Below are 10,166 nucleotides of genomic sequence, written 5' to 3'. Positions count from 1 at the left end.
CTTTACCTAACACCTAGGCCCCCAACACACCTTTACCTAACACCTAGGCCCCAACACATCTTTACCTAACACCTAGGCCCCCAACATATCTTTACCTAACACCTAGGCCCCAACACATCTTTACCTAACACCTAGGACCCCAACACATCTTTATCTAACACCTAGGCCCCCAACACATCTTTACCTAACACCTAGGCCCCAACACATCTTTACCTAACACCTAGGCCCCCAACACATCTTTACCTAACACCTAGGCCCCAACACATCTTTACCTAACACCTAGGCCCCCAACACATATTTACCTAACACCTAGGCCCCAACACATCTTTACCTAACACCTAGGCCCCCAACACATCTTTACCTAACACCTAGGACCCCAACACATCTTTACCTAACACCTAGGCCCCCAAGACATCTTTATCTAACATCTACAGTTGAAGTCGGAAGTTTACATACACTCAGGTTGGAGTCATTAAAACTCGTTACATTTAACACATTTAAGTCATTTAGCAGACGCTCTTATCCAGAGCGACTTACAAATTGGTGCATTCACCTTATGACCTCCAGTGGAACAGTAGTGCATCTAAATCTTTTCAGGGGGAGGGGGGGTGAGAGGGATTACTTTATCCTATCCTAGGTATTCCTTAAAGAGGTGGGGTTTCAGGTGTCTCCGGAAGGTGGTGATTGACTCCGCTGTCCTGGCGTCGTGAGGGAGTTTGTTCCACCATTGGGGGGCCAGAGCAGCGAACAGTTTTGACTGGGCTGAGCGGGAACTGTACTTCCTCAGTGGTAGGGAGGCGAGCAGGCCAGAGGTGGATGAACGCAGTGCCCTTGTTTGGGTGTAGGGCCTGATCAGAGCCTGGAGGTACTGAGGTGCCGTTCCCCTCACAGCTCCGTAGGCAAGCACCATGGTCTTGTAGCGGATGCGAGCTTCAACTGGAAGCCAGTGGAGGGAGCGGAGGAGCGGGGTGACGTGAGAGAACTTGGGAAGGTTGAACACCAGACGGGCTGCGGCGTTCTGGATGAGTTGTAGGGGTTTAATGGCACAGGCAGGGAGCCCAGCCAACAGCGAGTTGCAGTAATCCAGATGTTATTCAACCACTCCACAAATGTCTTATCAACCAACTATAGTTTTGGCAAGTCGGTTAGGACATCTACGTTGTGCATGACACAAGTCATTTTTCCAGCAATTGTTTGCAGACAGATTATTTCTCTTATAATTAACTGTATCACAATTCCAGTGGGTCAGAAGTTTACATACACTAAGTTGACTGTGCCTTTAAACAGCTTGGAAAATTCCAGAAAATTATGTCATGGCTTTAGAAGCTTCTGATTTGAGTCAATTGGAGGTGTATCTGTGGATGTATTTCAAGGCCTACCTTCAAACTCAGTGACTTTTTGCTTGACATCATGGGGAAATCAAAAGAAATAAGCCAAGACCTCCACAAGTGAAATCAGCCAAAAATTGTAGACCTCCACAAGTCTGGTTCATCCTTGGGAGAAATGTCCAAATGCCTGAAGGTACCGCGTTCATCTGTACAAACAATAAACAAGTATAAACACCATGGGACCACGCAGACGTCATACCCCTCAGGAAGGAGACGCGTTCTGTCTCCTAGAGATGAACGTACTTTGGTGCGAAAAGTGCAAATCAATCCCAGAACAACAGCAAAGGACCTTGTGAAGATGCTGGAGGAAACAGGTACAACAGTATCTATATCCACAGTAAATCAAGTCCTATATCGACATAACCTGAAAGTACACTCATCAAGGAAGAAGCCACTGCTCCAAAACTGCCATAAAAAAGCCAGACTACGGTTTGCAACTGCACATGGGGACAAAGATCGTACTTTTTGGAGATATGTCCTCTGGTCTGATGAAACAAAAATTGAACTGTTTGGCCATAATGACCATCGTTATGTTTGGAAGAAATAGGGGGAGGCTTGCAAGCCGAAGAACACCATCCCAACTGTGAAGCACGGGGGTGGCAGCATCATGTTGTGGGGTTGCTTTTCTGCAGGAGGGACTGGTTCACTTAACGAAATAGTTGGCATCATGATGAAAGAAAATTATGTGGATATATTGAAGCAACATCTCAAGACATCTGTCAGGAAGTTAAAGCTTGGTCGCAAATGGGTCTTCCAAATGGACAATGCCCCAAAGGAAACTTCCAAAGTTGTGGCAAAATGGCTTAAGGACAACAAAGTCAAGGTATTCGAGTGGCCATCACATGGCCCTGACCTCAGTCCAATAGAAAATTTGTGGGCAGAACTGAAAAAGCGTGTGCGAGCAAGGAGGCCTACAAACCTGTTTCAGTTACACCAGCTCTGTCAGGAGGAATGGGCCAAAATTCACCCAATTCATTGTGGGAATCTTGTGGAAGACTACCTGAAACGTTTGACCCAATTTAAGCAATTTAAGGGCAATGCTACCAAATAATAATTGAGTGTATGTGAACCTCTGACCCACTGGGAATCTGATGAAATAATTCTCTCTACTATTATTCTGACATTTCACATTCTTAAAATAAAGTGGTGATCCTAACTGACCTAAGACACGACATTTTTACTAGGATTAAATTGTGAAAACACTGAGTTTAAATGTATTTGGCTAAGGTGTATGTAAACTTCCAACTTCAACTGTAGCTCCCCAGCATAGCCATTTAACTCTTAAACATCACAACTCAAACAACGTGATAACAACTTCAACAACCCCACAGCAGTCATGTTTAGTCAATGATTCGTCACAGTTACAGGTCTGAAACAAAATGGATGACTGTTTTCTTTTCTGTTGCTCCTGTGGCTGTGCATGTTGAGCTGCCTCAGGACTAGGACGAGGAGATTAAGGGAATGGGATTAAGGAGGAGTGTTACTAACCTGCAAGAAGACAGCTGCCTTTACGCAGACAACAGTAAAGAGAGGAGAGGAGCGGCAACTGGGACTGAAGAAGAGAGCGGCGACTGGGACTGAAGAAGAGAGAAGAGAGGTAATTGGGACTGAAGAGAAGAGCAGTAAACTGAGACTTTTAATTTAACCCGAACAAATTCTTATTTCCAACGACAGCCTAGGAACAGTGAGTTAACTGCCTTGTTCAACAGATTTGTACCTTGTCAGCTCAGGGATTCAATCTTGCAACCTTTCGGCTAGTAGTCCAAAGCTTTATCCCGTAGGCTACTGTTCTGCCGACTGAAGAAAAGATTGGTAACTGGGACTGAAGAGAAGAGCGATAACTGGGACTGAAGAGAAGAGAGATAACTGGGACTGAAGAGAAGAGAGATGACTGGGACTGAAGAGAAGAGAGATAACTGGGACTGAAGAGAAGAGCCGTAACTGGGACTGAAGAGAAGAGCCGTAACTGGGACTGAAGAGAAGAGCCGTAACTGGGACTGAAGAGAAGAGAGATAACTGGGACCGAAGGAAAGATGGGTAACTGGGACTGATGAGAAGAGCTTTACTTACAGCTTCAACGTCTGGGATTATATTGCCTTTATTACATTATTTCTCTAGATGTATGATTTCTCCATCTGTCTCCTAGAGGTAAGGATGTAATTGGTTCTGTCTTGGTAGATGAGTTCACTGTATAGGGTCAAGCAGTCCATGGGCCTAGGTCAAATGGACAAATTATAAGGCCCTAAATCATTGATAATTCACCTTAAACAAACTATACCGTATTGACATTCAGACATAGGGATACATTCCTGTGTTGAATGTTTATCATGTCTCTGTACAGGGCTAGTTACTGTGTTGAATGTTTATCATGTCTCTGTACAGGGCTAGTTACTGTGCTGATTCCTTCCTTGTCTCTGGACAGGGCTAGTTACTGTGCTGATTCCTTCCTTGTCTCTGTATAGGGCTAGTTACTGTGTTGATTCCTTCCATGTCTCTGTATAGGGCTAGTTACTGTGTTGATTCCTTCCTTGTCTCTGTACAGGGCTAGTTACTGTGTTGATTCCTTCCTTGTCTCTGGACAGGGCTAGTTACTGTGTTGATTCCTTCCTTCTTGTCTCTGTACAGGGCTAGTTACTGTGTTGATTCCTTCCTTGTCTCTGGACAGGGCTAGTTACTGTGCTGATTCCTTCCTTGTCTCTGGACAGGGCTAGTTACTGTGTTGATTCCTTCCTTGTCTCTGTACAGGGCTAGTTACTGTGTTGATTCCTTCCTTGTCTTTGGACAGGGCTAGTTACTGTGCTGATTCCTTCCTTGTCTCTGGACAGGGCTAGTTACTGTGTTGATTCCTTCCATGTCTCTGGACAGGGCTAGTTACTGTGTTGATTCCTTCCATGTCTCTGTACAGGGCTAGTTACTGTGTTGATTCTTTATCATGTCTCTGTACAGGGCTAGTTACTGTGTTGATTCCTTCCTTGTTTCTGGACAGGGCTAGTTACTGTATTGATTCCTTCCTTGTCTCTGGACAGGGCTAGTTACTGTGTTGATTCCTTTCTTGTCTCTGGACAGGGCTAGTTACTGTATTGATTCCTTTCTTGTATCTGGACAGGGCTAGTTACTGTGTTGATTCCTTTCTTGTCTCTGGACAGGGCTAGTTACTGTGCTGATTCCTTCCTTGTCTCTGTACAGGGCTAGTTACTGTGTTGATTCCTTCCTTGTCTCTGTATAGGGCTAGTTACTGTGCTGATTCCTTCCTTGTCTCTGGACAGGGCTAGTTACTGTGTTGATTCCTTCCTTGTTTCTGGACAGGGCTAGTTACTGTGTTGATTCCTTCCTTGTCTCTGGACAGGGCTAGTTACTGTGTTGATTCCTTCCTTGTCTCTGGACAGGGCTAGTTACTGTGTTGATTCCTTATCATGTCTCTGGACAGGGCTAGTTACTGTGCTGATTCCTTCCTTGTCTCTGGACAGGGCTAGTTACTGTGTTGATTCCTTCCTTGTCTCTGTACAGGGCTAGTTACTGTGTTGATTCCTTATCATGTCTCTGGACAGGGCTAGTTACTGTGTTGATTCCTTCCATGTCTCTGGACAGGGCTAGTTACTGTGTTGATTCCTTCCTTGTCTCTGTACAGGGCTAGTTACTGTGTTGATTCTTTATCATGTCTCTGGACAGGGCTAGTTACTGTGTTGATTCCTTCCTTGTCTCTGGACAGGGCTAGTTACTGTGTTGATTCCTTCCTTGTCTCTGGACAGGGCTAGTTACTGTGTTGATTCTTTATCATGTCTCTGGACAGGGCTAGTTACTGTGTTGATTCCTTCCTTGTCTCTGGACAGGGCTAGTTACTGTGTTGATTCCTTCCTTGTCTCTGGACAGGGCTAGTTACTGTGTTGATTCCTTCCTTGTCTCTGGACAGGGCTAGTTACTGTGTTGATTCCTTCCTTGTCTCTGGACAGGGCTAGTTACTGTGTTGATTCCTTCCTTGTTTCTGGACAGGGCTAGTTACTGTATTGATTCCTTCCTTGTCTCTGGACAGGGCTAGTTACTGTGTTGATTCCTTCCTTGTCTCTGTATAGGGCTAGTTACTGTGTTGATTCCTTCCTTGTCTCTGTACAGGGCTAGTTACTGTGTTGATTCTTTATCATGTCTCTGGACAGGGCTAGTTACTGTGTTGATTCCTTCCTTGTCTCTGGACAGGGCTAGTTACTGTGTTGATTCCTTCCTTGTCTCTGGACAGGGCTAGTTACTGTGTTGATTCCTTCCATGTCTCTGGACAGGGCTAGTTACTGTGTTGATTCCTTCCTTGTCTCTGGACAGGGCTAGTTACTGTGTTGATTCTTTATCATGTCTCTGGACAGGGCTAGTTACTGTGTTGATTCCTTCCTTGTCTCTAGACAGGGCTAGTTACTGTGTTGATTCCTTCCATGTCTCTGGACAGGGCTAGTTACTGTGTTGATTCCTTCCTTGTCTCTGGACAGGGCTAGTTACTGTGTTGATTCTTTATCATGTCTCTGGACAGGGCTAGTTACTGTGTTGATTCCTTCCTTGTCTCTGGACAGGGCTAGTTACTGTGTTGATTCCTTCCTTGTCTCTGGACAGGGCTAGTTACTGTGTTGATTCTTTATCATGTCTCTGTACAGGGCTAGTTACTGTGTTGATTCCTTCCTTGTCTCTGGACAGGGCTAGTTACTGTGTTGATTCCTTCCTTGTCTCTGGACAGGGCTAGTTACTGTGTTGATTCCTTCCTTGTCTCTGTACAGGGCTAGTTACTGTGCTGATTCTTTATCATGTCTCTGTACAGGGCTAGTTACTGTGTTGATTCTTTATCATGTCTCTGGACAGGGCTAGTTACTGTGTTGATTCCTTCCTTGTCTCTGGACAGGGCTAGTTACTGTGCTGATTCCTTCCTTGTCTCTGGACAGGGCTAGTTACTGTGCTGATTCCTTCCTTGTCTCTGGACAGGGCTAGTTACTGTGTTGATTCCTTCCTTGTCTCTGGACAGGGCTAGTTACTGTGTTGATTCCTTCCTTGTCTCTGGACAGGGCTAGTTACTGTGTTGATTCCTTCCTTGTCTCTGGACAAGGCTAGTTACTGTGTTGATTCCTTCCTTGTCTCTGGACAGGGCTAGTTACTGTGTTGATTCCTTCCTTGTCTCTGGACAGGGCATAGTTACTGTGTTGAATGTTTATCATGTCTCTGGACAGGGCTAGTTACTGTGTTGATTCCTTCCTTGTCTCTGGACAGGGCTAGTTACTGTGTTGATTCCTTCCTTGTCTCTGGACAGGGCTAGTTACTGTGTTGATTCCTTCCTTGTCTCTGGACAGGGCTAGTTACTGTGTTGATTCCTTCCTTGTCTCTGTACAGGGCTAGTTACTGTGTTGATTCTTTATCATGTCCCTGGACAGGGCTAGTTACTGTGTTGATTCCTTCCTTGTCTCTGGACAGGGCTAGTTACTGTGTTGATTCTTTATCATGTCTCTGGACAGGGCTAGTTACTGTGTTGATTCCTTCCTTGTCTCTGGACAGGGCTAGTTACTGTGTTGATTCCTTCCTTGTCTCTGGACAGGGCTAGTTACTGTGTTGATTCCTTCCTTGTCTCTGTACAGGGCTAGTTACTGTGTTGATTCCTTCCTTGTCTCTGGACAGGGCTAGTTACTGTGTTGATTCCTTCCTTGTCCCTGGACAGGGCTAGTTACTGTGTTGATTCCTTCCTTGCCTCTGGACAGGGCTAGTTACTGTGTTGATTCCTTCCTTGTCTCTGGACAGGGCTAGTTACTGTGTTGATTCCTTCCTTGTCTCTGGACAGGGCTAGTTACTGTGTTGATTCTTTATCATGTCTCTGGACAGGGCTAGTTACTGTGTTGATTCCTTCCTTGTCTCTGTACAGGGCTAGTTACTGTGTTGATTCCTTCCTTGTCTCTGTACAGGGCTAGTTACTGTGCTGATTCCTTCCTTGTCTCTGTACAGGGCTAGTTACTGTGTTGATTCTGTCCATGTCTCTGTACAGGGCTAGTTACTGTGCTGATTCCTTCCTTGTCTCTGGACAGGGCTAGTTACTGTGTTGATTCCTTCCTTGTCTCTGGACAGGGCTAGTTACTGTGTTGATTCCTTCCTTGCCTCTGGACAGGGCTAGTTACTGTGTTGATTCCTTCCTTGTCTCTGGACAGGGCTAGTTACTGTGTTGATTCCTTCCTTGTCTCTGGACAGGGCTAGTTACTGTGTTGATTCTTTATCATGTCTCTGGACAGGGCTAGTTACTGTGTTGATTCCTTCCTTGTCTCTGTACAGGGCTAGTTACTGTGTTGATTCCTTCCTTGTCTCTGTACAGGGCTAGTTACTGTGCTGATTCCTTCCTTGTCTCTGTACAGGGCTAGTTACTGTGTTGATTCTGTCCATGTCTCTGTACAGGGCTAGTTACTGTGCTGATTCCTTCCTTGTCTCTGGACAGGGCTAGTTACTGTGTTGATTCCTTCCTTGTCTCTGGACAGGGCTAGTTACTGTGTTGATTCTTTCCTTGTCTCTGTACAGGGCTAGTTACTGTGTTGATTCCTTCCTTGTTCCTGGACAGAGCTAGTTACTGTGTTGTTTCCTTCCTTGTCTCTGTACAGGGCTAGTTACTGTGCTGATTCCTTCCTTGTCTCTGGACAGGGCTAGTTACTGTGTTGATTCCTTCCTTGTCTCTGGATAGGGCTAGTTACTGTGTTGATGCCTTCCTTGTCTCTGGACAGGGCTAGTTACTGTGTTGATTCCTTCCTTCTTGTCTCTGGACAGGGCTAGTTACTGTGCTGATTCCTTCCTTGTCTCTGGACAGGGCTAGTTACTGTGTTGATTCCTTCCTTGTCTCTGTACAGGGCTAGTTACTGTGTTGATTCCTTCCTTGTCTCTGTACAGGGCTAGTTACTGTGCTGATTCCTTCCTTGTCTCTGGACAGGGCTAGTTACTGTGTTGAATGTTTATCATGTCTCTGTATAGGGCTAGTTACTGTGTTGATTCCTTCCTTGTCTCTGGACAGGGCTAGTTACTGTGTTGATTCCTTCCTTGTCTCTGTACAGGGCTAGTTACTGTGTTGATTCCTTCCTTGTCTCTGGACAGGGCTAGTTACTGTGCTGATTCCTTCCTTGTCTCTGGACAGGGCTAGTTACTGTGTTGATTCCTTCCTTGTCTCTGGACAGGGCTAGTTACTGTGTTGATTCTTGTGTTGTTACGGTGGACATTTTCTGGTACATTTGGCTGGTTGGGTTTGGCAATGGCAGGATGACAGGATGGCAGGATGACAGGATGACAGGATGGCAGGATGGATGACAGGATGACAGGATGGCAGGATGACAGGATGACAGGATGACAGTATGACAGGATGACAGGATGGCAGGATGAGAGGATGGCAGGATGACAGGATGACAGGATGGCAGGATGAGAGGAAGTTCAGGATGGCAGGATGACAGGATGGCAGGATGGATGACAGGATGACAGGATGGATGACAGGATGACAGGATGACAGGATGGATGACAGGATGACAGTATGACAGGATGACAGGATGGCAGGATGAGAGGATGGCAGGATGACTGGATGACAGGATGACAGGATGAGAGGATGGCAGAATGGATGACAGGATGGCAGGATGGATGACAGGATGACAGGATGGCAGGATGGATGACAGGATGACAGGATGACAGGATGGATGACAGGATGGCAGGATGACAGGATGACAGGATGACAGGATGGTAGGATGGCAGGATGACAGGATGGCAGGATGAATGACAGGATGACAGGATGGATGACAGGATGACAGGATGGCAGGATGACAGGATGACAGGATGACAGGATGAGAGGATGGCAGGATGGCAGGATGGATGACAGGATGACAGGATGGCAGGATGAGAGGATGACAGGATGACAGGATGGATGACAGGATGACAGGATGGCAGGATGACAGGATGAGAGGATGGCAGGATGGATGACAGGATGACTGGATGGCAGGATGGATGACAGGATGGCAGGATGGATGACAGGATGGCAGGATGGATGACAGGATGACAGGATGGATGACTGGATGACAGGATGGCAGGATGGCAGGATGACAGGATGGATGACAGGATGGATGACAGGATGACAGGATGGCAGGATGACAGGATGGCAGGATGGCAGGATGGATGACAGGATGACAGAATGGCAGGATGGATGACAGGATGGCAGGATGGATGACAGGATGACAGGATGACAGGATGGATGACAGGATGACAGGATGACAGGATGGCAGGATGACAGGATGGCAGGATGGATGACAGGATGACAGGATGGCAGGATGGATGACAGGATGACAGGATGGCAGGATGACAGGATGGCAGGATGGCAGGATGACAGGATGACAGGATGGCAGGATGGCAGGATGACAGGATGGCAGGATGACAGGATGACAGGATGGCAGGATGACTGGATGGCAGGATGGATGACAGGATGACAGGATGACTGGATGACAGGATGGCAGGATGACAGGATGACAGGATGACTTGATGACAGGATGACTGGATGACAGGATGACTGGATGACTGGATGGCAGGATGGATGACAGGATGACAGGATGACTGGATGACAGGATGGCAGGATGACAGGATGACAGGATGACAGGATGACTGGATGGCAGGATGACAGGATGACAGGATGACAGGATGGCAGGATGACAGGATGACAGGTTTGGGACATCAGTGCTGCTGGACCTTCTTGACCTATAATGTTAATTAGGATTTATGGCAGTATTCCTCTCCAGTCCAAATGACCTGATTTGA

General features: G+C 46.5%; 1 protein-coding gene across 1 annotated transcript in view; it reads left to right on the top strand.

Annotated features, from left to right (window-relative positions):
* Positions 1 to 2,890: 2,890 nt before the first annotated feature.
* Positions 2,891 to 10,166, top strand: part of LOC115116153 (retinal-specific phospholipid-transporting ATPase ABCA4-like) — a 206,345-nt gene continuing 199,069 nt past the window's right edge. Inside the window, exon 1 of the mRNA XM_065013791.1 lies at positions 2,891 to 3,536. The gene's annotated coding sequence lies outside the window, so the exon portion shown is untranslated. The remainder of the gene's footprint in view (positions 3,537 to 10,166) is intronic.

This window comes from Oncorhynchus nerka, linkage group LG9b (genome assembly GCF_034236695.1).
Source record: "Oncorhynchus nerka isolate Pitt River linkage group LG9b, Oner_Uvic_2.0, whole genome shotgun sequence".
Taxonomy (NCBI): domain Eukaryota; kingdom Metazoa; phylum Chordata; class Actinopteri; order Salmoniformes; family Salmonidae; genus Oncorhynchus; species Oncorhynchus nerka.
Note: the sequence above shows the minus strand (reverse complement) of the source record. Positions and strands in the feature narration are given on the sequence as shown.